This window comes from Paralichthys olivaceus, chromosome 17, assembly GCF_024713975.1.
Source record: "Paralichthys olivaceus isolate ysfri-2021 chromosome 17, ASM2471397v2, whole genome shotgun sequence".
NCBI classification, from domain to species: Eukaryota; Metazoa; Chordata; class Actinopteri; order Pleuronectiformes; family Paralichthyidae; genus Paralichthys; species Paralichthys olivaceus.
The window spans coordinates 3,071,887-3,096,673 of NC_091109.1; the positions used below are offsets into that span (position 1 = coordinate 3,071,887).

General features: G+C 40.1%; 1 long non-coding RNA gene across 1 annotated transcript in view; it reads left to right on the forward strand.

Annotated features, from left to right (window-relative positions):
* The window catches only part of LOC109629773 (uncharacterized), a 175,756-nt gene that overhangs the window by 63,346 nt on the left and 87,623 nt on the right, over positions 1-24,787 (forward strand). The gene's annotated exons all lie outside the window — the stretch shown is intronic.

A 24,787-nucleotide genomic window follows, 5' to 3' on the forward strand; every position in this document is an offset into this window, starting at 1 on the left:
AGAATTTCATTCCCTAATATCGTGTCATAATTCAAATTCACTGGTGTTTAATTTTATTGTTCCCCTCTTCTTCTCACTGTAGTGGCTGTTTTTCGACACAGTTTCTTCAGGAGAAACGAATCATTCAGTCTGACACTCGTCCTTGTGGTATATTGTCATGCTGTCACTTCCGTCCCTCATTTATTCAGAAGGTTTTAATACAGCAAAACATTTATTTTGACATGCCCACAATCTATTTTTCCAAATGCCCCAAAAAATTAAAAAAAAAAAATGCAATGATAAGACCTTTAGTGTTGGATTTCACCTTTATTTTCCCTGGTTGAAAAACATTCGAGATAATGTATTCCCTCCCCTTTGCCTTAAAAAAAGAGAATCTTATGCAGCTTGCACGAAACCGAATGTTGTTGCTTGAGTCAGTCCTGGTGTGCTACTCACCATCTCAATTACCCATCGTGATCTTGCATGTGCTCTGTTGACAAACACTGCAAAACATTTTAATGAGGTTTTAACAAGTCCTCTCATGCGATTCCCATTATTCTGCAGCAGAAGTTAAATATTCATGTGAAACTGTAGAAATGTTTTTCTTTTTTGGGAAAATAGGATTCTTCTTCTTTTTCTTCCTACAGGGAATACGTAATTAAAGATGGGTTTTTGTTGTTGAGACCGGCTACCTGTGTTCATTCAGCTTTAATCATCTCCAATGATGAGGAATATTGTGAAATATTTATGGAGTAATGATACTATCAATGGAATTTCAATTCTTTTTTCCATCAAGGTCTTTCTCTGCCTCGCTGTGATCGTTGCTGCTCAAATGATGAATCTAAGCAACAGTGTAAACATTTGTCAGTACAATAGTTTTTCTGTAGCTTGGTCATTTCCATGCACTGAAAACATGGTTCTAACATCGAAACCGTTTCCCAGTTCGTTCCCGTCGGGTCATTTTTATTCACGCAGCGTTCTACGTCTAAATCTGTTCCTGTCAGATGAATAGAATGAAATATAGCAGGGCTGCAGGTGTTGTGATTATAATTATCAACATTTGCTGTGAAATGTGTCTGTGTTCTCTCAAGTCATTTTCTGCTTCTGCTCTGTGTCAAGAAGCTTTAACGAGAATAATTATAAGTCTTCAAACAATTTAACATCTTGGATACTAAAATTAGGCCGTAGCATGGCCTAATTCTTGGATATAGATTAGTAAATATGTGGCAGCTTCATTGTCAGTACTATCAGATACTTCTACTGTGGATGTTTACTTCTGCAGTTGTATTCCTGTGACTGCAGCTTTTGCCAAAATTAAGTAGAAGTAAACAACCACTTACATCAGAGGTGGACCGATTTATTGATATGAGCCTTTGGCAGACATATTGGAGTTCATGTTTGCCAGCATTAAACTTTGTACAAAATAAACAATGCAGAAAAGTTAACATTTTAAATAAATGTATTTCGTTTTTTTCGAAGTTCTTTGTATTTGGTTGCTTGTTTTTTTTCCTATTTGTGCTTAACAACAAAGTTTATGGTGAAAACAAAAAATCCTGCTTCACTTCCATTTTTTTCAAAAAGGTTTGATAATGACTTGGGAATCATTGCCAACTTATTTTGATAAATGTCGGCCAGTATATTGGTAACATATTTGTATTTTTCGGAATCGCTCCACAGTAATTAATATCAGATAGGCTGTAATTTACATAATTTAAATTTGAAAGGACCTATCTGAGATCATGATACAAAACAACATTAGCAATTCTAGCACAATTATGTGTTGCTGTAGAAGAGCAAAACCAGCAAGTGTCATGCCCTCAAATAGAAGATGTCAGGGTTGAGACTCGTGTACCTGCTCATCTATAGAATGTTCAAGTTTTTCTTTATCACAGTGTTTATTTTCCTCTTCACTGTTGCATTCTTGCAAAACTCGTCTTTCTCCCAGCTATTGTGTCTTCAGTCTGCAGAGAGTGGTGCGTCTTTCATCGGGCCTGAGGGAAGGATTTTATGAGTAATGACAGAGGGAGACGGAACAGGTGGCGAGTGAAGGAAACATTGACGAGATGTTCTACGTCGAGGTTTGTCATGTTTATGCCTGTATCAACTCAAGTGTGTCTTTGCGATCCACTCCTTATTATCAGTAACCATGTGTTATATAATCACACACTGCGCAGCACATAAACGTCAGCACACAGATGTATACTCTGTATAAAAATGACCCTCTGGGCATTTGAAGTGTCAGATTGTCATCATCAACTTAGTAAGGCATCATCAAAAGTGACATAAATCACATGTATAAGTTAAATTGTAAATATGTAGATCCCACTGTTTTATTGTTGTAAGATGATTTCAAATGGAATATTACAATATATATATACTAAATATCCCCAAAATATCTTAAATGAAGTAAATAGTCGATATAGTATAATATATATCCTAGATTTAATTTACATTGTGTATGGTGGGACTTAGACTATGTGTACAATAGTTTTGTATAAAAGATGTATTGATACCTATACCAGCATCAGAAATGCGTCTGATACTGGGTCTGCCATTGGCAAGTATGCAAATCTATGCAACGATCTGATACCAGGTCTTTATACTACAAGTTTCTCCCAGATAAGACTGAAAAGTATTGAGTTAGATAATTAAGCAAAATTTCTATGACATTCTTTCTCAATACATTTCTGTTTTTCAAACGGATTAACCTGAGCCGGGCCGTACAACGCTAATAGCAATCATCACTTCCCCACAGGGTTCAGTAGCATACAGCTGTTAAAATAGGTTTTTATTAACGCACTAGTATCAGATTGGTGTTGATATCAGTCGATACACAAAGTGCAGGTATCAGAAGCTGTTTCTGGGAGGAAAAATTATCGGAACATCTCTAGTAGTTCTTATCAGTTCTTGGTAGTATGTCTGCAGTTTTCGTCTTGTTGTCTTTTTAAAGAGACTTTAAGGACAGATAAATGTTCAGCCTCCAGATGGGCATGTGAAGAAATACCAAAACCTATACACACAGCTTAAAATATCATTTTCACCAACACAAAGAATTCACATTTCCTATTTTGAATTGAGAAATGTACAGTAGCGATGAATGTTTCTCTCTGTTCAGGGCGAGACGTGACATATCACAATCATTTTTAGTAGAGTAGAAATGTTCTCACCAATACAAAGAGGCCTTGTCACACATTTAACCTTGCATTTCCCCAGCTCTCGAGAAGAAATGAAAGTTGTTGTGAGCCGTTTGAAACACCCTTTTACAAGTTTGTTGAGCCATTTCCACCAGAAGCGAGTCTGGGAGTAAGAAGAGTTCCATACATCATTGTGCCGAGGCATTACTGTGGGTAATGAAGTGTGAACTAGGAGCAGCACTCCGTTTTGTCATAAAGAGTGGGAGGGAGCTCACTGTAGCACGAGGAGATTGTAGACAGTCTTCAGGCGATCACAGCCAAGTGCCTCAAATTACAGTTGGCAGTTAAATAAAAAAATGAACTCTGTTGTTTTATAGGGGCGGGCGGTCGGACGAGTTTACATCGTGATCAATCCTGCGGACGTCCGTGATCTCATTCCCGAGCAAATTGAAGAGAATGTGACATTTTATGACATTTAGACTCAATCTAAATGCTTCTATTAAAAGACACATCCGCTACATTTCCCCTGTAAGTCGAAGGCTACATGACCTGTGTCTGTGGTCGATTTCCTCAACATGACCTTGGAGATAAAAAGGGGCGAAATGAGTGAGAGATGAATTCGTATCGGTTATTTTTGGCTTCATTTCTCGATAGAAAAGGAGGAAGTGGAGATGTGTCATCCATCTTTATATGCAGTCCACGGTTGATTGTAGTATTATTGATTCGATTTTTACACGTGTCATTCCACAATTGATCATCTCTAGATCGATGAAATGAATAGTTTTAATTATTCTCAGCTACCTACATTGGTTCTGCAAACCAATGCTGTTTTTCTAATTTACAATAGAGCAGTAGATTTTGGATGTAATGCACCCAAAGTTGGCTGTCAAACAAAAAACCCTATGCCAAAGCAGACAGAAAGAAAAGTAGAGGGAAGAAAAGATGGATGAAAACCGAGGGGCAACAAAAGAAGCCAAGACAACAAAAACTAAAAACTGGCTTTGTGAATTTATCAGGACGTACATGAAGCATGTGGCTCAAATGTGCATCGAGCTTTCTCTCCACTGAAGAGTCAAAGTTAGCAGCAGATTGATGAGGAGACACACGTTCCCAACATATATGCATAAAACAAACGCAAATGTTTCACTTCCATTCCACATTTTCTTTCACTGTTTGCAGGTTTGACTGATATTCACTTAATCGCTCTTCTTCTGCAGTGGTTTAATGGCACCTGATTTTTGCATTTTCTTTTGTGGCTCCAAACAAAATGAATAGTGACATTTTGTAACGTCATTATTTATTGAATGGCTTTTTCTTCTATTTAAGGCAGTGTGTATATGGTAGATTGAAAATACTGCATATGCATATTAGAAGAGCAGAATGTACACAGTGATCATGTAAATATGATGGCTATATGCAAGCAGAACAAAAGCATGGAACATACTTTTTAGTAGTAAATCGAACATAGCTTACTGATAGAAAATCGCCCACCTCTTTCTGCTGTACGCTTTGATATCGCTCCTTTGTTTCGCTCCTTCTCCATGTACCTTATTTAGCAGCTAGCCATTTCCTGTAAATTCAGTAAAACCCCAAGAACAACAACAACACAGTAAAACCTGCAGCCTGAAGCAAGCCGCCTGATGGAAACATTCACAGGCTCGCACTTGTTTCTAGGCCGGCACACATGATTTTACGGCATGATTTATTGTCCGCACAGACAAGACTGCCCCAGGATATCAGAGGAAAGTGCACTACATTAACAAAGCGGAGCCTCTGCTTAAAGCAGCTGCTTATGTAGTCGTCAGATTGGATTCAGGGATCAGTGACAAAGGGGGAGTTATATTTAGTGACGTGTATTATGATGGATGAATGCTGTGGAACATTTTTGAGCATCAAACATTTTGTGATATTGTATAAAAAGACTCTTTGTTGTTTATTGAATTTTGACACACAGGCTTCTACTGAGGACTGTTTAAAAAAAGTGAAAAACATCTCACACATATAAAGTAGCTTGAATAAACTGTCGATAGGTGATGCAGGTAGAACTGGAACTGCAGGTTTGCCGTTGGGTAATATTGGCAACGTCATTTCAAGCACTTTTCATCATTATGAAAATACATCCTTTCATCCTGTTTTTTTGTTATGGAGCTGCTCATCTTATTTTGCCCACAGTAAACTACAGAAGGGTTGGGTGATTGGAAGGATGTGCTATCGACAGTTTCTGTTTTTATTAGATGTGCTAAGGATCTTTGTTTTTTTTACTCCTGTTTGTTTGTTTCTTTTTTTCTCAGTAGGATTACTCAGAAAACTAGTGAACAGATTTCCATGAAACTTGGAAGAAAGGCGGGATCTGGCCAAAGAAAAGACCCATTAAAAGAAACTTTTCTTGTTTGCTAATTTAAGGATCTGCCTCCTTAAGAATTCCGCTCAGTAAGTAATTAACCGGTGAAGCATAATTCATGCTCTTACAGGAACTTGGAGGAGTTGAACCATACACCTGGCAGCTTGGGCAGGCATTATGGGTCAGGGCCCACCATGGATGACGATCAATCCCTAAACTTGCACTCGGACTAGAAACTAACACTGCAGCAAAGTCATTACAAGAGTTTACTCGGCTCACTGAACAGGAAGTAAAGGACAATTAAGCCCTCTTTAGTGTTTTGTGTCAGATCAATTAGCGTCGAAAAGCAACGTCAATCCATCATATTTGACAATTAGTCTAAAATCTATATATGACGATGTGCACCCTGATTATTTAATAGCATATGTTTTCTCCACCTGTTCATTTGGAAGCTGGAGGCGTCATCCATCTAACTCCTTTTTTCAAATATTGTTGGACAGCTGTCAAGCCTGTCGTTATAGTGTTATCAGTGCTTATTCCCCTGCATGAATATATTTATAATTACTAGTTGTTGATTATATCGTCGAAACCTAAACTATAGTTAAATGTAAAACACAACAAGTAAGATATTGTAAATCTCTATTCTGTTAAATCCATAAACATAAGGACAAATAATAGATAGATTGGACAAATAACTTATGTTGATTCAATAGTGATCCTACGATAGAGATTCTGCAATCGTATGAATTGGCTTTGGCACTCTGTTTATAAACTATATGGATTCCATTATGTTGTATTTGTGTTGTGCTGAGCTTGCGGCACTAACATTGAGCGGAAATCTTCGGAGAGCACCGCTCAGCCGCTCGTCATTCGGCTCTCAGAGAAAATGGCTTGCTTTAGGAGAATTCCTCCTGATTAACCCGTGCACTTAACCTGTCTTTTGCTTTCTTTTGTTACAGGAACACGCTTCACTTTTTAATAAATTTGACCTCTTTCTGGAGAATAACATGTTTTTCCTGCTAAACCTTGCAAGGGAGCACATCATCCAGTTGAAGGCAGCTTTTCTTTCCTGTTCCATTAAATACAGCGAAATTCTCTGCTTGTCATATTCCTCATTGATGAACATGACTGTGCAGTGTGTCACTTGCTCATGTAAAAAATACATGATTTATTAATATTGGAGTGAAAATTGATTTAAATTTTTGCAATTACATTTTTAATCTTGCAGCCTATTAGATCCCGTGTGGAAAGTTTCTCAGCGCAGCTTGAGCGTGTCATTATGAACAGTCATTTTCTCTCTTCTCAGAGAATCTGTTGAACTCACCGTCTGCAACATTGTTCCAGCGGGTCCAGAATTTATTGGTTCCTTCAGCAGTGATAATTGCAATTTGCAATTTAGTTGAAAGAAACAAAACATACTGGCCAAGGGGAGTTTATTAATATATTGTTTGTGGTTCAGCACAGGGCAGGTCATTTGTTTTTATCAAGCGGCTTGGCTTGAGTATTCACTGCATTACAGTGTATTAATATTTGAAGGCGATGTTGTTGCCCATTTTAATCAGCAAGAATTTTTGATGATTCAAACTACCAGCTGTCGTTTACATGGTAAAGCCCACAGAGGTAGATAGATAGATTTTAAATGGAAATGACTTTTGTATTCTGCTACTATGATGAAATACATCAGCAGTAGCAAAAAGTTTGGTAGTAAGGTAGTAAGGTACAAACATTATAATATTATTAGAAAAGAGATCAGCATACAAAAAGGGCTGTGACTAATTGAGGTTACTGGCCTCTTGCACTTTTGGTGTCATTTGGAGCCAGAGCCGTGATCGTGGTGCGGAGCTGTGGTATTGACATTACGTCGATACAAGGGGGTCAACCAGTTGCAAATGAGTCTCAGCTTTCAATCTCATTTTTTTTTAAAAAACATCTGAGGGAAAAATGTAGTTAAAGATAAAACACGTAATAACTCTTCATTAAAATATCTAAAAAAACGACCAGACCTGTGTTATATATTTTGTTGACTTGTACTTACAACATCCAAAATGTTTACAATGTCATCCAACTAGGTCTTTTGTTACTGTTTTGATTGAGAGACCCCCTAGTTTGGTCTATGTCATATCCAATAACATGGAGGAGGTGGGGTTTATGGCCTATACTGCAGCCAGCCACTAGGGGTGGCTTGTCATGTCATCCATCTTCATGTACAGTTTATAAGTTGAACTTAATGAAGGTTGTTCCATGTTGTAGCAGCGGATTAGACATAGCCTTCAGCTGTCTCTCTATACAGCTCCACATATGAATTCAATAGATGTTCCGGGATTTCTGATGTTCATAATCACTTATTGTGGAGTATAGAACACACTGTTGATAATAGTGAAAGCCTGGAATCGAGTGGTAGAAGGTCAGAGTTTTGAATGCATCATCAACACGGGACACAATGAGAACTCACGGTTGCTATCGATTTGTTTATCCTCTCAAAGTTTGCTGTATTTCAGATACTTTTTGTGTGTGTGTGTGTTTGGCCGGGCTCAAATGCACAAGTCAGGGTTTACTGTAACAGCTGACGCAGCAGCCATGCAACTTGAGTGGTACACAACAGGAAATCAATCTGATATATAGAGAAAACAAATAACTTGTGTCAGGATAGAAAAGAATAGACTGGATGTGTCTTAATGTGACTGTGTGGAAAGTGTCAATATTTCTGTGTATTTACACAGTATAAATGAGCAGCATGTGCAAATGCATATACAATGCAGAGGAACCGTAGTATTAGTAGTAGTAGTAGTATTGACTGTATATAAAGATGCATGACAGATCCCTTAATTGAAGCCAAGTAATCTAGATTGCCCCCTGGTGGCTTGCTACGGTATAGGTCATAAACCCTGCCTCCTCCATTTCACTGGATATGGTGCAAATTCATTTTCCTCACATATCATTTCTGTAGCTCTGATTTCACGGATTCCAGACTCTGGCTCAAAAGATTACAAAACCGCAAGATGGTGGCACCCGAGAGGGAGATGTATATATCATATTTATATACTATAGTGCTAGTGGTAAACATAGTAATATAGTATGCAAAATGTCTGTTAGTATTATGGAAAAACAACAAATATTTATGAAACTGACTGAGTGGAAAGTTTCTTTGTATTATCTGTGCGCCTCTTGCTTTAGTTCTTTTGCTCACTGCATCGTCCCTTTTCAATCGCTCACAACTAAAAAAACGAGATGATAGAGAGGGGAAAAAAATGTCCTCTCCTGGCTGCATCTGTAATTATAATCAAAGACAACCGTGGTGTGAACACGTTGCGTCCTTGTGCGGGGGGGTTAGCTTCCAAATTCAGACGAAACAATCAGCGCACCAAACGGCTTGATTTGCCGGGTGACGGACTGACGTACTTGAAATGAATAACCTTAACCAACTTTAACTCAACATCTTTATGCCCCTCCAGGCACTCATATCATATCAACCTTCTCACTGCCACTGTCTGAATACATTCTGTTACTACAGTGTTTTCCATGTTGTTTTAAGGGTTTGTAAAGCAATGGTCACCCTGTGCCAAGACACTAGATTCATGCTCTGACAAAGACCCATTGTAATGATGCTATTCGTATTCTGTTGATGTGATTTCTGGCTGTGTTGTTAACTTACTGTTTTACTCTCTGTCCATTTCTGGCCTCGTTTCGTGTTAATGAATCAAGGTGGGTGCGAGGCATCAGAAAGTTACCACAGGGAATTATATGCCCTGAGCCATCAGTAAGGCAGATAGAGAATCCTATGAAATATTATATGGGGGTATTTATAGTGCGTATGTTGAATCTATATAACCTTTTGAAAACGCATAGCGTTTTATTCATGTCCTTTTCTTTTTTTATTCTTTAGATCCGGAGAAGATGGATAAAAAATAAAAAAAACAGACATGCAACATTTAGATGTTTTAATAACATGTTTTACATTTAAAAGTGTATATTTGTTGTTGGTTTGAGTTTAGTGATGCCAACTGGGACTAGATGTGTGATTCCTGTCAGGAGCGTGAGGAAGTAATGATATCTTCTTCCTCACCGAGTTGTTTATATCTCAGAGGGGCTAATTACAATAGTGGAAGTGTGAGGCTGTCAATTGAAGCCAGATCTCACCAACAGTCTCAAGTCCTGACTTCCCTCTGAAGGAAAGAGTCCACACTCAAATATTGTATAAGTGAGATCTAATGTTTCATAGCAGTTTTCATTTGTTAGAAGCGCCGGAATATCCACATGAAAACTGTTGAGGTTTTCTCTGGATATTTTATCACATCAAAGCAGATTCGTTCGAAATATAAATTCCATGAACATCAGAGCTGAATAATTTTCTCAGGAGGGATGATGAAGTGCTTATGTTATGTATATGAACACACCGACAGGTAAATATCAACGTGTGAACAGAATTTAGCATTCTGTGATAACCAGCTCAGGCCAGGGGCTGTCAGAGCAGACAGTGCATCATAATCTTGTTCCATCTGGCATAACGAGGATCCAATCTCTTGGTGCTTAGCATACCCCCCCACCGCTGTCAACGTTTGAGCCATTTCGCTGACTGACTCCAAACATTCCATTTTAGTGGGGCTGTCTCCACACGTCACCCCAGACATCCGTACAAAGAAAGCCATCCACACCAATCAGGTGGCTGCAGGTTGAAAAGACGAATGGTGTTCTTCTGGAGAAAGAGAAAGTGCAATCGAATATCTACGGCATCCGTAAGTTGCACAACCCTGATAGCCTTGCACATAGCTCTATTGCCTCTGCCCCTTTGGGAAAGCAGACCATTTTTCTTGTTGGCCACAGAGTGGGAGCCGAGCGGGAGGCAGCAGAAGCCAGATTGGCAATATTTATCTTGGTCTGAGGAGGGACCGAACACAAACATTCAGGGTAATTTTAACCTCTGGAAAGGCGGCGAGGAGGGAGGGGCGCGAGGATCGCATCAATATCAAAGGCATTTCATTACCGTTCGTCTGGCTCGCTTCTCCAAGTGGACACCTAATAAAAAAGAATATTAGCGGGGATGAGGAGGGGGAGACACACGGAATTGTAATGTTGCAATATAATTATGATGATGTATTTATTGAGGCAGGTTGCTTTTTAGGTAACTCCACAGTATATATGGCTGCAATAGATCAGAGAAAGTTTCAGCAGAGTTGGAGCCTCTTTTTGCAACATTCACATATACTAATTTATAAGAGAGGGCTTTTGGAACAGGGGCCTGTTGGGAAATGTTTACCATTCCCCAGTTGCCAATCAATAAAAAATCTCAGAGCCTATTAGCCTCCTTGAACTATTTAACACCATGTGGCCCCGATTACTCAGACCAGTCGATGATGTTTGTCACTTTAATGCGATTAGCACCGTTTTCTATTAAGTCCAGCACAGATCTCTATCTGTGGCTGTAGGGGTCAGTGGTCGGCAGCTTCCCTGCACTTAACCAACCCTTGGAAGGCTAATCCCCCTGTTGCCTCTGCAGGGTCAGAGTCGGGTTTAGTATTAAGTGTCTCTCAAATCACTGCATTTTGTTCCATTATTGGTTTTCTTGTTCATTACTTTTACCTCATCTTTTACCTACCTCCTCTGTACATTGTCAGTTTTATATTCCATTTTCTCAATCAGTAATATGTGTCTGAAAAAAAGCGACAAGATTTAAGTCTAACTCTTTAACTCTCACTTTAACCATAAACTTTATCATAAAAAAACAAACTATAAATAAAAAGAAAACACAAGTACAACCGAATTATAGAACTTGAATTAAGATAACAGCCATTATAATATTTTTCAGGGGGCGGCAGCTGCAGCTCAGGGTGTAGAGAGGGTCGTCCAGTAACCTAGGTTGCAGAAGTGGTTTGATCCCCGTCTCGTCCAGTCCACATGCTGAAGTGTTCTTGTGCAAAATACTGAACCCCAAAATTCCCCCCCGACAGCTGTGCCCTCTGTGTATGAATGGTGTGTGAATGTGGCCACTGAAAGAGTCTTGTACAACACAAATACACACATGTTTAATTTAAAAGGTTTTATGTCGACAAACATAAATGTGAAAGTCTCCGATCAGCCGTGTTTTTATCAGCAAACAGATAAATTGGTCAGGTTATTGTATAGAACCTGACCAATTTATCTGTTTGCTGATAAAAACACGGCTGATAATTTATATATACTTTTTTTTTTATTAGTTTTATTTCGTTTTGGCTGCTTGACAAAAGTAAAGCCCAATATTTTCTGTCCCTTTAGCTCTGTTTTCTTTCCTCCAAATTCCTGAGAAAAATATTTGACTTTTTAACTTTCTAGATGCTTTTAAATGCCCACTCACTCGTTGGTAACCTTGTTTTTCAGTTTTGTTTATGCTGGGCAGGTAGCATTTAGCATGTCGTGGAGGGAAAACCCAAACATGATAAAGAAAAGGCTAAAAAGCTCTGCATCACTGAGGGAAACTGGAGAGTTTGCCCCTTTGGTATTATAAAAATGTTGATAATGCAGCTTTAAATATTAATAAAAACGTTCCAGTTCTTTTATGAGACTGGCTGTGAACCCTGACCACCATATCCTGGCTGTGCACTGGAATGTCAGACTGTAGGGCCCAGTGCACTGTTTAAGAGCTCCCTTTATTTAGGAGAGGAAAAATTTCTCTGAATAACTCTGGAGTGACACGAATGAAATCCCCGACGGCAGAGACGACACATCTTTCACCTGGGGAGATTACATCTGGCCTGCCGCTGTACGTGTTTTCATTATCTTGCAAAACATCTTCATCTGGGACTCCCCCCCCCCCATAAGAAGCGCTGCACCAGTTGGAAATAAATCATAATAAATGTAAATACTTATTTGTTCTGCATTCTAAATGTACGTCGGTTGTCGTCTCGCTGGTGTTTGTTCTCTTATTGAGAAAGATTTTTATGTTTTGTGGAGACTGTATTGTTACACTCACACTGTAATTTACCCGTGTGATCGAGTGTGACCACAAAGGTATTGATGACTTCCTCAGCTTGGTCAGCCGGGTGTAGAGGTGGGTGATTTCAGACGCCACCGCTGCCGCTCTCCTGCAGACAGAAGATCATTAGGTCGAATAGAGATGAAGTGCACGATTCAACTGAACAAAATTCAAATATTGATTCCCCCCCTTTATTATAGTCTATGGGGGGGTTGCATGGAGAGAAAAAAAAAACTGTATGATGTAAAATTATATTGAGAAGTGGGAGGAAGTGGATTTCAGGAAGATATCAATTAGTGCATCTCGCTGGCTTTGCAATGCTTGGTGGATTTGTGATGAAACGTTGAATGAAGGTGCATTTCTGTCGGCAAGCAATTATTAATACATGGACGAGGATTCAATGCAAGCGGTTATATGCACTAATTAATTGCCACTTCTGTAAGGCTTGAACCATTTAAAGGCTGACGTGCTGAATTCAAATTCTAAGTTTCAAGCTGTAATTATGCAGAAATATGTCATTTTCATGTCATGTGGAGATTGCTGCCCGTCACATACCCGTAAATATAGTTTTTGAGTTGAGCCCGTATGTGCGGTTGTATTTTTCACTTCCTCCACTGAATCTAGCCGTGCACCAGTTGAGCTTTCCACTTTTACCCATTCCCACATTATAGATAATACTAATTTTCTTTTCACCTTCCAGCCGTCACAGCCAGAATGCTATTAAATACTTTCTCCCTTCCCATTCTTCTTTTTCTACTCGGTCGGGCCCATAGGCCAAGATGTACGCTTGTCACTTTACTCTGAAAAACACATTAATATTCGGCACGCAAAGTGTCCTTTCTACTGTACGTGAATGAAAATGTACTACATGCGCCTCCTGCATAGTCTGTTTTTACCAGGGAAGACAGGCAACAGTTGCTCGGAATGAAATGTCCTTTTGTGTTAAGGCACAAGAATGGACCTGAATGTTAGAGCAGATACACGTAAACAAATAGCTGCCAGTTAAGCCTCAAGCCTCTGAAATATTTTAAAGACATGAAATGATACACTATGTCCCTCATTGCTCGTCCTCTCCTCCATCTCGTGTCTTGCCGACGTGAGTTGCAGCAAACAAAGTTTTTCTGTCTCACACATGTTTCCACGTATTACGCAGTAAAAGACACATGACACGGGTGTGCGGCGTTACGAGCGTGTAATGATCTGACGTGACTGTTTGTCGGAGAAGGAAATGGGGAGGAAATGAGAAAAATAATTTGACAGGGGCCCTTGTTGCACTGCTTCACTTTTTATAATTGGCTGTGTATTTTTGAGCCCGAAATGGTTTGAAATGAGTTTTCTCCACAGAGTTGTGGGATGTATTTCCCATTTTAATCCTGTCAAAAAAAGACAAACAAAAAAATAAATAACTGATGGCACCATGAGATCTTAATGGGACAAACAGAAGCAGTTTTGATTTTACAAAAGGTTTACATGAAATTTATATACATTTTTGTCTATGGGCTTTCACATTATCCCGTTGCTCAGGCACAAAACAAAGCTCTGAATAATAGATCTTTCTGTCACTAAAAGTTAAAGTTACAGTAGCCTGACTGGTTTCAACCAGTTTCAATGTCCTTTAACATCATATAAACAGTCTTATCAGCACTATTTTACACCTAAGTGCTTTCAGACAGGCAGCTACACTCCGCCAGCTGAGAAAAAGTGCAAAAGCAATTTACAGATAGAGCCAGAACTTTGGACAGAGGAAGGCGAGTCTTTGTAATTTTCAATTACACCTTTTTGCTGATGTGCCTTATCACAGCGCGGTCGACATTATGCCTTCAGTGTCTTTGGGATCGATTTTTTTCCTTTTTTTTTTTTGGAGCGTCTCTCGGCCCTGTAGGATCAGATCGTCCCACACTTGCCGAGGCAGGATGCAAGTTTAGTTCTATAGTGAAGCAATTAATGAGATTTTGGTCCAGAATTGATCTGTATGCTGGAAAAAGAAGTCCTTAGACAACAGAAACAAAACTTTCTTCTCTGATACTGAATTGTAGATGAGTTGTTATGTCCATGTGCAGAATGTTAGGACCAAGCGGGTGTATTTGACAAAGCCTTTGACAGCAGCCTCAAAAGAGTCATGGGACTTTTTAGTTTCAGCAAGGGAGTGAACTCAAAAAAACAAAATTAGAGCAATGTCATAAAGCAGTGTCACCAGTGTTTATCTCTCCTGTTTCTTTTACTGCCCTGTTTCTCTTACCCTCCTCCCTACAAACTGCTCTGCTGTCAGTGAGGTACTATGCTGACAATAAGCCTGAGCCACCGGTGAGAATGCTGAGCAGACAGAGGTGCACAGATAATGCATTTTTGATGCCCGCGATGGCTTACCATTTCCTTGCTGCAGGAGTAGTGTGACTGTACGAGGAGGTACCCTGTGAGTTTTCCAGGTTTAGCTTCTGAATAAGTGTTAAGTGTCACATTAAAATGGATGTCCAAATCAGCAGGGAGAGGCAGAATCTCCTGCTAGGGCCCGGTCTCTCCTTTCAACCCCACTTATCTGCACTATCTCTGAGGAAAGTTCTCAGAGGGAAGCACAGTTTGAAGTCCTTGTGCCTTGCCCTTGAAGGCTCGAACCTTTTCCCCTGGACGTGTAATCAAAAAGTCTGCTGCCATCACTATGTCCATGTCATCTCTCTGCTTTTTGTACACGGTCGGCTGTGTGCCATTCCGGAACATGCAGCGTCCGCATTGTGAGTCAGTGGAACCTATATTTCCTAAGGTGGTGTCATAAAAGACTGTGGCCTCTTCACAGTTATAAATAATCACAGAACAGATGTGATCCAGGTAGTGAAAGCATTATAATAGCAATACAGCTCGTTTTCCCACCACCTACAGATGTTTCCATATGCGACCACACTCATGTAGTTTGCGACTCTCGCCTTCAATAGCAGCCCACTCAGATCCTCGGGGGCGAGTCCCTGTCATTCAGGCATTGAGCGGACATTATTGAGGAAGGTAATTGGCAGAGAGCTTCATCTCTGGAGGTTTCCCCAGGCTTCAGCGCAGCAATCTGTCAGAGGACTGTGGGACTGCGCCATTAATCTGTGTGGGGATAAGCGAGAGGAGAAATGTGCCGGTGTCGGCACAGGCTTTTACCCCCCCCACCAACCGCACCACCCCACAGAAAAATCCTTACCTTATCAAACTGCCCACTCTAATCTACACGTAGCATCTTCGTGGACGTGGCAGAACACAAAAAGATGATAACGTGCTCAAGCCTAATGGTCTTTCCTTCTAAGTAGATCCAGATAAAGTAAAGATGAAAAGTATAAGCACGCAGAAATGTTTTTTTAGAGTTTTCTATTATATTCATTCGGTTTTGTTGGATGTGTGCTTTAATAAGTTAGCATGTTAAGAAGCAATGCGCCCTCCACTGTGTCTCATGGTATAATGAATAGGTTTGGATTAGGGTTGCCACAGTAGTTGTAGGTGTCACACAGTCTCAGGCAAATACTAATCACATAACCTTAAAGCTTTCTGATTCATTTTGGTCTATCAGCTGTACTATCCACGTTCATCAAATTAAAAAAAATAAAAATAGTACTTATTAATAATAGAGTCTTATCACATGATGAGAGGAGAGTTGACAAACAAAAGTTATGAGGATTTGGTTTTAAAGGAAAAAAAAACATTATGGATGTTTAAAATGTCCACCGGCTCACCAACAGATGGATTAATATGTTCTTGAGTTCTTGTTAAGGTCGCTCTCATGCAGCAGATTTTTTTATCACTTAACCTCATCCAGGTGTTTAAGTCGACTAACCCTAAAAACACAAAAAAGATGAACTGCCCTCAGTCTAATAAACCGTCCACCCCTGGCAGCTTGTGGTCACAGCGTGGTTTTCACACGCCCAGCAGTGATGTAGTGTGTCCCTGTAATACCTGTTGAGTGCACAGCAGCTCACACCTGACCGCACCCAGCTGTGATGATGTGTGTGATCAGAGAGTCTTATTCTTTTCAGCTAGTAGAAGCCAAAGCAGCTTTCTCCTCCTTCCAGAATTTACTGTGAAGACACATGTTTTCTTGTCTGGCGACGGTGTTGCATTATGGCTTTTTTAAAGAAGTTCACTGTCACATCAAGGAAAATGTCCCCTCTGTGTATAAACACACCACAGAGCACAGTGTATAGCATTGGATTCATTCAACTAAATAGGATGAAGCAAATCATCAGTAGGGCGCTGGACATGCAATGAGAGGGAGTTAACACAGAGATCACAGTAGGAAATGGACCATGTGCTGTACAATCGTTTATTTCTTTATCTAAATGTATCTTAATCTGTACAGTACAAACCACAGTATTCCTCCTAGATACTAGGATACCTGGAAGTGTTGAAAAATACAATATCTCACAATGTTAAAGAAGGTGGAAAAAAAAAAACTTGCATACGCAGACAAAAACATAACCTCTTAAGAATTACATAAATTTTTCAGATTTCACTTTCACTTATTTTACCTGCAAAGTTGAAAAACAAGAAAAAAAACAAGAAGAAGAACAAGAAAAGAATAAATCCTTGCCCTCTACATCTAATCCCATCTGTCATACTGATTCACTCTTGCTCAGGCCAGGACAGATTGTGCAGGAACATTGTTTTGCAAGTCAATAGGATAGTAATTGTGTGTGGTAAGTAGGTATCATCTTAGTGGAGGTCAGGGTAGGGAAATCATTCTGTGGCTGTTTGACTTTATGTTTGGCTCAGGGGGGACGGGTGCCACAGAATGCAAAGTGGTCTCTTTTTGCAGACTGATGGTGGGAAGATTGTAGCAGATGCCCGATCCCTCCCTTTAAGGTTACTTCTAAATTTTTTATCCTCCCTTTCTCCTGCTGGGGGATTTAAAAGTAAAGGAAACGATTCAAGAAAAGTCTTACTCAACATTTCTTCGTCTACCATCTTTTTTTCATTTTACTTCTTTTTAAAGAATCAAATCTCTGATTTGTTCCTGAAATAGCAGTGTGGTTTGCTCAGGCTTTAATCAGGCTGCCGATCTCAGTCTGTCTCATGCTTTGGACACAAGTGACTGTGAAGTACAAAGATAACCCTCTGGGCTTTGAGACGATCTGTCAAAATGACCCAAGAGATCAAACGAGGAGCGGCAGACATTTGTAATAAACAAAGTTCAGATGTATGAACTTCAAAATGCGTGACACGAATCAAACGGTGGGAGCTGATTGGAAAAGTTTGATCTGGAGTAATTTCCATTTCCACTGGTTTTATATGGAGATTGTTGGAACAGATTACTTCCACCAGAGAACATTATTTCTTTAGAAAAGTCTGAACAGTGGAATAAGAACATAGTGTTTAACATATGAATTTTGCACTTCTATCTCAGCATTCAGAATCTGTCTTTGACTTTTTAAGAGTGACCCTTATAAGCAGCCCGTGAGGGGATGATGAGCAGATTCACATTTGGCCCCGGGGCTATTGATGAATACAGATGTGATTTTTCTGACAGCAATGATGGATATTCTGACAGGTCCTATTCCTGCTGCCTTTGCTGATGAATTTTCAATCAAGGAAGGAAAAAAAAAAAAAAATCCAAGAGGCTGGAGTATATGTTTATATATTTTGGGGCGGGGGGGGGTTGGACCGAGTGGGCACGTCTATTCATGTTTGTCCTTGTGAATTAATGTGAGACGGGGCCCCATGTGACACACTGGTTTAGGGCAGTGAAAGCAGCGCAAAACAATGAGCCTGGGCGTAGTGAATCATCTAAAAAGCAGCTGCCGTGCTGTTTGCCTTTTAAGATTAGATCATGCTGTCATTACTGTCTTATTCCAGTAAAAACAAGTTTAGAAATATGATTCCTTACTCCGTGGACTACAGCATGAGTCAGATGTGGAGCCCCAGTGTGCAGCACTGAAATGTCTGCTTTAAGTATTCAAGTCAAAGCCATCAAATCCCTGCTGCTGTAAGCCAAAGTCCTATCAGTCATGCCAGTGCTTTTATTAGTATAAAAAAAACCTTGTATTTCAGAGCACAGCCTGTTGATGTCTTGTTTACAAAGACAGACATTACATTTGACCTTGAGCCCTGCGTCTGCTTAATTGCTGCCTCTGCAAAACAATTTGAAAAACACTAAAGGCTCGTAGAAGACCGCATCAATGGCAGGCCTGGCAACTGGGTTACAGCTTTGTGTACACCAACATTCTAGGTTATTTTCAGAAACCATGGCCATTGTTAGTGCCCTGCTCAGAAACTACAGCATAATAATTGGGTTTTAGTTTCAGAATAGGTTTGGCAGTTCCATCAATGTTATATACCAGCAAATAATGTGGTTCACTGAGAGTTTGATTGAATTTCATGAGATCAAGACGAGTATCTAAATGAATATCTTGATCTAATGCAAAACCGCAATTATGCTTCACTTCTTTTGATCAAATTGTTGTGTCAGAGGATTTTTCACTCCCTTAAAAAGGAAAAAAACGCTCTTCGCCTAAAGGACTGAAAACAAACCCTGATCACTCTGCACAGAACATCAATAACTGGAATGTATCAAGGGCTCGCTGCTGGAATGTTGGAATTGGGTTCTGCTAAATGCGACTTATTTATGTGAAGTGGTAGAAAGGTGTTCTCCTCTGCCCCGGCTTGACTGGCAGTCGGCTTGAATGATCGCTCCAATGCATCACTCCAAAGGGAATTTCTCATTGACCTGAGCACTGCAAGATGTGCTAATTAAGTGCGAGAGCGGCTTAATCCCCAGAGATGCATCTCCGCTTTAAGATTTCTTACTCTCACATCACATGGAAACTAAATTGTGCGAAAACACTAAGAAAATAGAAACATGTAAAACAGAGGCAGCTAAAACGTTCCATCACAGTTTCCTGTGGTGATGATGGGTATGACTAATTGGATTAGAGAATCTGTAATCATACTGGCCACTGGGCAAAAACCCCAGGTTTATCTTCATTCTGCGTGACGCAGCACCTGTGCCACATATACCGTGTCAGATTAATCATACTCGTCTGCATGAGCGTGACCACATTCTCCCTCTCTTTTCTGACGTTCATTGCACATACAAAGACGGAGTTGTGAAGTCGCTCATCTTATGGAACACTGCACACCTATTGTAGAGACACGTGCTGAGGAATTAAAGCGTTTGTGGGAAAACAAGGTGATGGGGTTATAATGTGCCACAGCGCTGAGGAAAACACGTTTGAATGCAGAAAGCGGATTTTTAGATGTGTTTGGCGGAGACTGTGCAATCATTGCTTTTCTTTTTCACAGGCTTTATGATTCACAGTTAGCGGTAATCCATATTCTGTGCTGCACATAATTAGACATCACAACCAACAACTCATGCTCTATTACTCTGTGTGTTTAACATGCAACACAGTGGTAGAGGAGGCGACAGGGGTTTTAGCGAGTTGCAGCACCACCGCAGTTAAAAGTAAATATCTAGATCGTTTCCTTGAAGGGATTTCTTAGACTACTCGCAGCTTGCTACTTCAGAGGTGTTTGAAAAAGGGACGAGCGCACAGTCTTGTTATAATGACACAGTTTTTGGGGAAATCAGGGCCTTGGAGGGAAAAAGTGAAAGAGAATCTTATTTCATCTCTTCTGCGATTTAGACGTTGACAGATTTGTCAGTGAATTGTTCTAATGCTGGTACATCATTCCAAAGGGAATTGCTGCACATAATTTAGTGCCGTGGGTTTTGGTTCTCCAGAAAACACTGCAACATTAAACATTGTTTTCTATCAGTTCCTCCCACGTCCAAGTAGAATATGTTGCAGTGATAGTTTCTTCTCACACTTGATATTTGTTTCTGTTTTTTAAACCTGTCGATCTATGTGTTCCCCTACAAAACAGTAAATGCACAAACAACATCCACCTTTCAAATCTACAAAGACTTTGTGTTTCATTTTAATTTTGTGAAAAAAAAAAAAATGCTTTGGCACATTAGGGCCATTCCCAAATCTACTTTCACGAGTTTAATGATGGAGAAAAAGATTTGTCTGCCAGGTGCACGATTCAAAAAGGTTGTACTTACGTCTCTTAATTAATCAAGAGTCGGTTTCGGGTGAAACAGGCAATAAAACAGAGTGCAGCCTCCTCTTCCCTCAAAACGCCAGGTGGACTGTTCACCTTGGCAGCGCTGTTATGATCACAGTCTGGTAGTCGGAGAGAACACTTCCCTGCAGAGGAAACACTTCCCTGCAGAGGAAACTTATCATGTGAGCAGACCACCTGCGTGTGTGTGTGTAACATGCATTGTGCACACACCTATGCAGGCACAAAGCAATGCATCCTAAATGACGATGCCTCCCCTGATTTTTACACAAACACGCCCATGAGCATGAGGGGGCTCAAAGGCTTTTTGCTTTTCAAACAGCGAAAACGTTGACTACATCTCAACAGCTAAGACCCATGGGTCAATCTCAGCGCCATCTAGTGCCCGGTGTAAGAAAGGCCCCTATGTGTTGCATCCTCAAATGTTTTGTTGTAAAATATCACTTTAAATATCACAATATCACTTTAAACCTGATAAATGTGCATTCATATCTTAGTTTTGTCTGCTGTGGACACTATTTCATCAGCTTGTTTGGCCTTGAGGAAGTCAAACAATGTAGCCAGAGACATTTTTGTGCAGTTTTTTTTTTCCTGCAGGGATTGAAAGGCCTTCGATCTAATAATCTCTCCGTGCTCTCCGGCGCTGATGTTGATCATTGGTGCTTTTAATAATGCACATAGTACAACTGTGGCTTTTCAGCGCCCCTGCCCCAAAGTAAACCTCGACATCATCAAGTCTGTGGCCCCCAGCAAGTTTCATATCACAAAGAAAGGAAATCCATATATTTAATATTCTCTAAAAACAAATCTGAATTTATTTTGTTTATTACCATAAACTTTAGACTTGAAACATTCTTAATGCACACATACTTTATGTTGACATGGTTCTGGTAATTAGTAATTGTTTGAAAGTGCTAATGGTAAAGCTGACAAAACTCTCACCATTGTAAAATTACAACTGAGAAGGTAAAATAAGAAAACATTCTGCTGGTGAGTCATGTCTTTTTTACATTTCTGCAAATAGATCCAGGGAAGACATTAATATTTTTCAAAACATGAATGATTTGTTGTGTCATAACTTACGATCCCCAGTGAATTGTTCACCGTCTTTTGAAATGTAAAAACATCATAGATTAATTTGTTCTCTCAATTAACCAAACAAAATAATCTTTTTTTTCTCAGATTTTCAGAAATAGCTGTCAAGTCATTTATATGCTTGAACGATTGATATGGTTCCTCTTAAGAACTGCGTTCGGATCCACACTCTGAACACGTCATTGTTCAGATCAGAGAGGAACAATACACAGCTAAAACATTGTCACTGATATAATATCAGTATATTTCTATCTAGCATTTAGTTTCAGTTGATTGTTGCTTTCACATCCTCCACATTTGTTCCGGAGTCTACAGGTGAGTCACAGTGATCAGAGCAAAGACAAAACCAAGTCAGTGTTCAAGGTTGAAAAACATTGTTTATTTATTTATTTTAATTATGACAAACTATGATGTTCACAAGAAGAGAAATTTGAATATGTTTCATTTATAAAACAGGAAACATGTTATTTCTTGCCTCATCATTGGCCAGAGCAAATAATATTCAGTTTAAAAATGAATCTGAACATTTGCCCACTTTCCTTTTTCACCGTAGACCTACTCACTAGTGGAAGTGATGTGGATGGACATGACGCGCTGTGACAGAATACTCAAAGGTCATGCATGCCCCTGTATATCATCATTTATTCTTGGCTACTATAAGTCATCATTTGGCCTCAGTGATTAAAGTTGCAGAAAACCAGATGTATTAAAAGATTGCAGATATCTCTCCCTTCTTGGTCCTCATTTGAGATTTCAAAGCCGGAGCGTTTCTGCAGGAGCAGCAGCTGTGTGTTAATCTCAAGCCCACACAGTCCAAAGAGAAGCCTTTCAAAGCCTTGCTCGGTCTCTCTGCCATCATCATTACTGAAGCTGCAAATGGCCCTGGTATTGAATGGGTACTGCAAGGCAGGGGGTGTCGGTGAGGCTGCAAAGGGAATACACGGTTTTGGTGAGAGTGGTTTTGATGTGGAGGAATTTTAAATGTTTCACACGACCTTTGAAAAACCTTTTGACTCTCACACGTTTCTCTCATCTTGCATGAAGGCAGGTTTCTACTGCATTCTGCTTTGATTGAAACCTGCTGTCAATCCAATGTCTGTAGAACATTTTTGTGATTTCTTAACTGTCACACTTACATTATAATACAAAGTACGTACACCTGTTAACATCCTCCAAATTATACTTCCTGTAAGGGTTACCTCAACTGTTTTACTCCATGATGATGGATTTCATCTCCTCTGTTTGGTAGTGTCACGAACAGTGTCACTGCATTTCTGCAATTAGCCCCCTCTCTTCTTTCAGAGCTCTCCAATGACGCAAAGTCAAAACGATGGTGTGTTTGTCCTCGCAGTCGCTTTCTTTCTTTTTTAGACTGTCATCCTTCTTTTGTTTAATTCGCAGCATCATTAACTTTTTCTGGAGGCTACTAGTACCATCGCCATGGTTGCTTTCTTCTTTATCTTTGTCAAACTCTGTGCAGGTCGACATACAACGCATCGCTCCTGTGTGAGTACAGGAACATTACCACAGACACAGTTTAAAACCTCTGCGGCATTACAAAACACAGGGATTTACCTGCCACTGAAATTCTTAATCAGCATTGCATGAACCCATTAGGAAAAGGGCTTGAATGTAATGGATGTTCATTTATATCTAGAAGTCGAGCACTTCAGCTTTAACCCAAGAAAATGGGATTGGGATTGATTGATTAACATCTTCTTTTTTGGGACAGAAAATACATTTAAAGAGGACATGGGTCATTGGCCTCTGGCATTTGTCATCGTGGTTCTTCTAGAACTTCAGAAAGCTAGACCTACTTAAACATCTTGCCCAGAGCTGAGGAGATGAAGAAAAGAGGGTTGTCTAAAAATAGGGAGGCTCCAGGTTATTGGAAGGAGGTTTCATATCTCAGTGGATCCAAGGTCTGTTTCCCCTTTCCGGCCTGAGATGTACAGACTGAGGGGCCAGGGGTTATTTTACTGACAGAGACCCAGCCCTGCAGGGATCAATGGACTTGAAGGGATTATTTTTCCACTGCCTCTGGAACGATCTTCATGATTCCTTTGTTTAGGCCAAAACTGGTAATTGTGTGAATATCACATCAGTAAATCATTCCTGATTTCAAGCAGAAGTTTTGTCCCTAAGATTTATGAAGCCCTCTGCACAGAATCAGCCTCTTTTTATTAAATCACTGCTGGCTAAAGATTCATTATTGTGAGAATTAGCTTTCATGAAGGGAAACGCAGCCAATTTGTTTGCTTTCTTAAAACATGTCTCTCCTGGAGGCAAAGACGCTCCCCCCATGGTGATGATGGATCGCCCACAAGTCTGTCTGTCCATCCATCCATTAATCTGTCCAAATATGTATTTAAATCCTTTGTGAATTGCTACCGTGCGCTTTTGCAAACCTATTTTTGCTCCGTATAATCCTCAGTGGTACTCGGCCAGATCTTCAGGGAGGACTCCTAACATGCTCGATGTGCTGTAATATTGCCTTGATCTCCCAGGATCATCTCAGCATTACAAATAAAATACAAAATTCATATTTGCAAGCATCTGAAGGCATGACTCTCAATTCACTAGACAATGAACAGGCAGAAAACATTTACTTTGCATCTACGTGGTTATTTCCAGAGCGAGCATTTGCATACCGACAATCATTTGCATGTCTTTATATAACAGAGCGTCTGTGATGTGAGTACTTGCCCTCAACCTGATGCTTTCTGGACAAATACTAATGCGATGCCACATACGCCTCCAGCATGTGAGACGGGAGCGGTGGCAAACTGATGGTAATTTCTTGCAGTACAACCTTTCAAACACCCACCTCACTCTCCGATGCTTTCTCTCCTGCTCCTTCCTGGTGCCCTTGTGATTAATGTGTCTTACTCTCCACATGCTGCCCTTAAGACAAGAGCAGCTTACTGCTTCTCTTACCTTGCCAAAGGTCCCCAAAATGACACAGGCAAATAGGATTAGAGCTCGGATTTGGGGGAGAGGGTGTTTTTGTGCATGTGTGCGGGCACAGAAGAAACATCCATGAAGTAGTTTGTTTTTTGGCCAATTTATGTCAGAAGAGAAGAAAGGTGCAGCAGCTTGGGTGGGCTGATGGCTTGGCAGTCACGTTGTTGTGAAAAACAAGACTGGAGGGGGTGAGATAGGGATTCAAGGGGGTGAATCATTGCAATCTGCCACAACGGTCTATGTGCCCAAAGCTGAAATCTCTGCCTAGGTTCTGCCTTA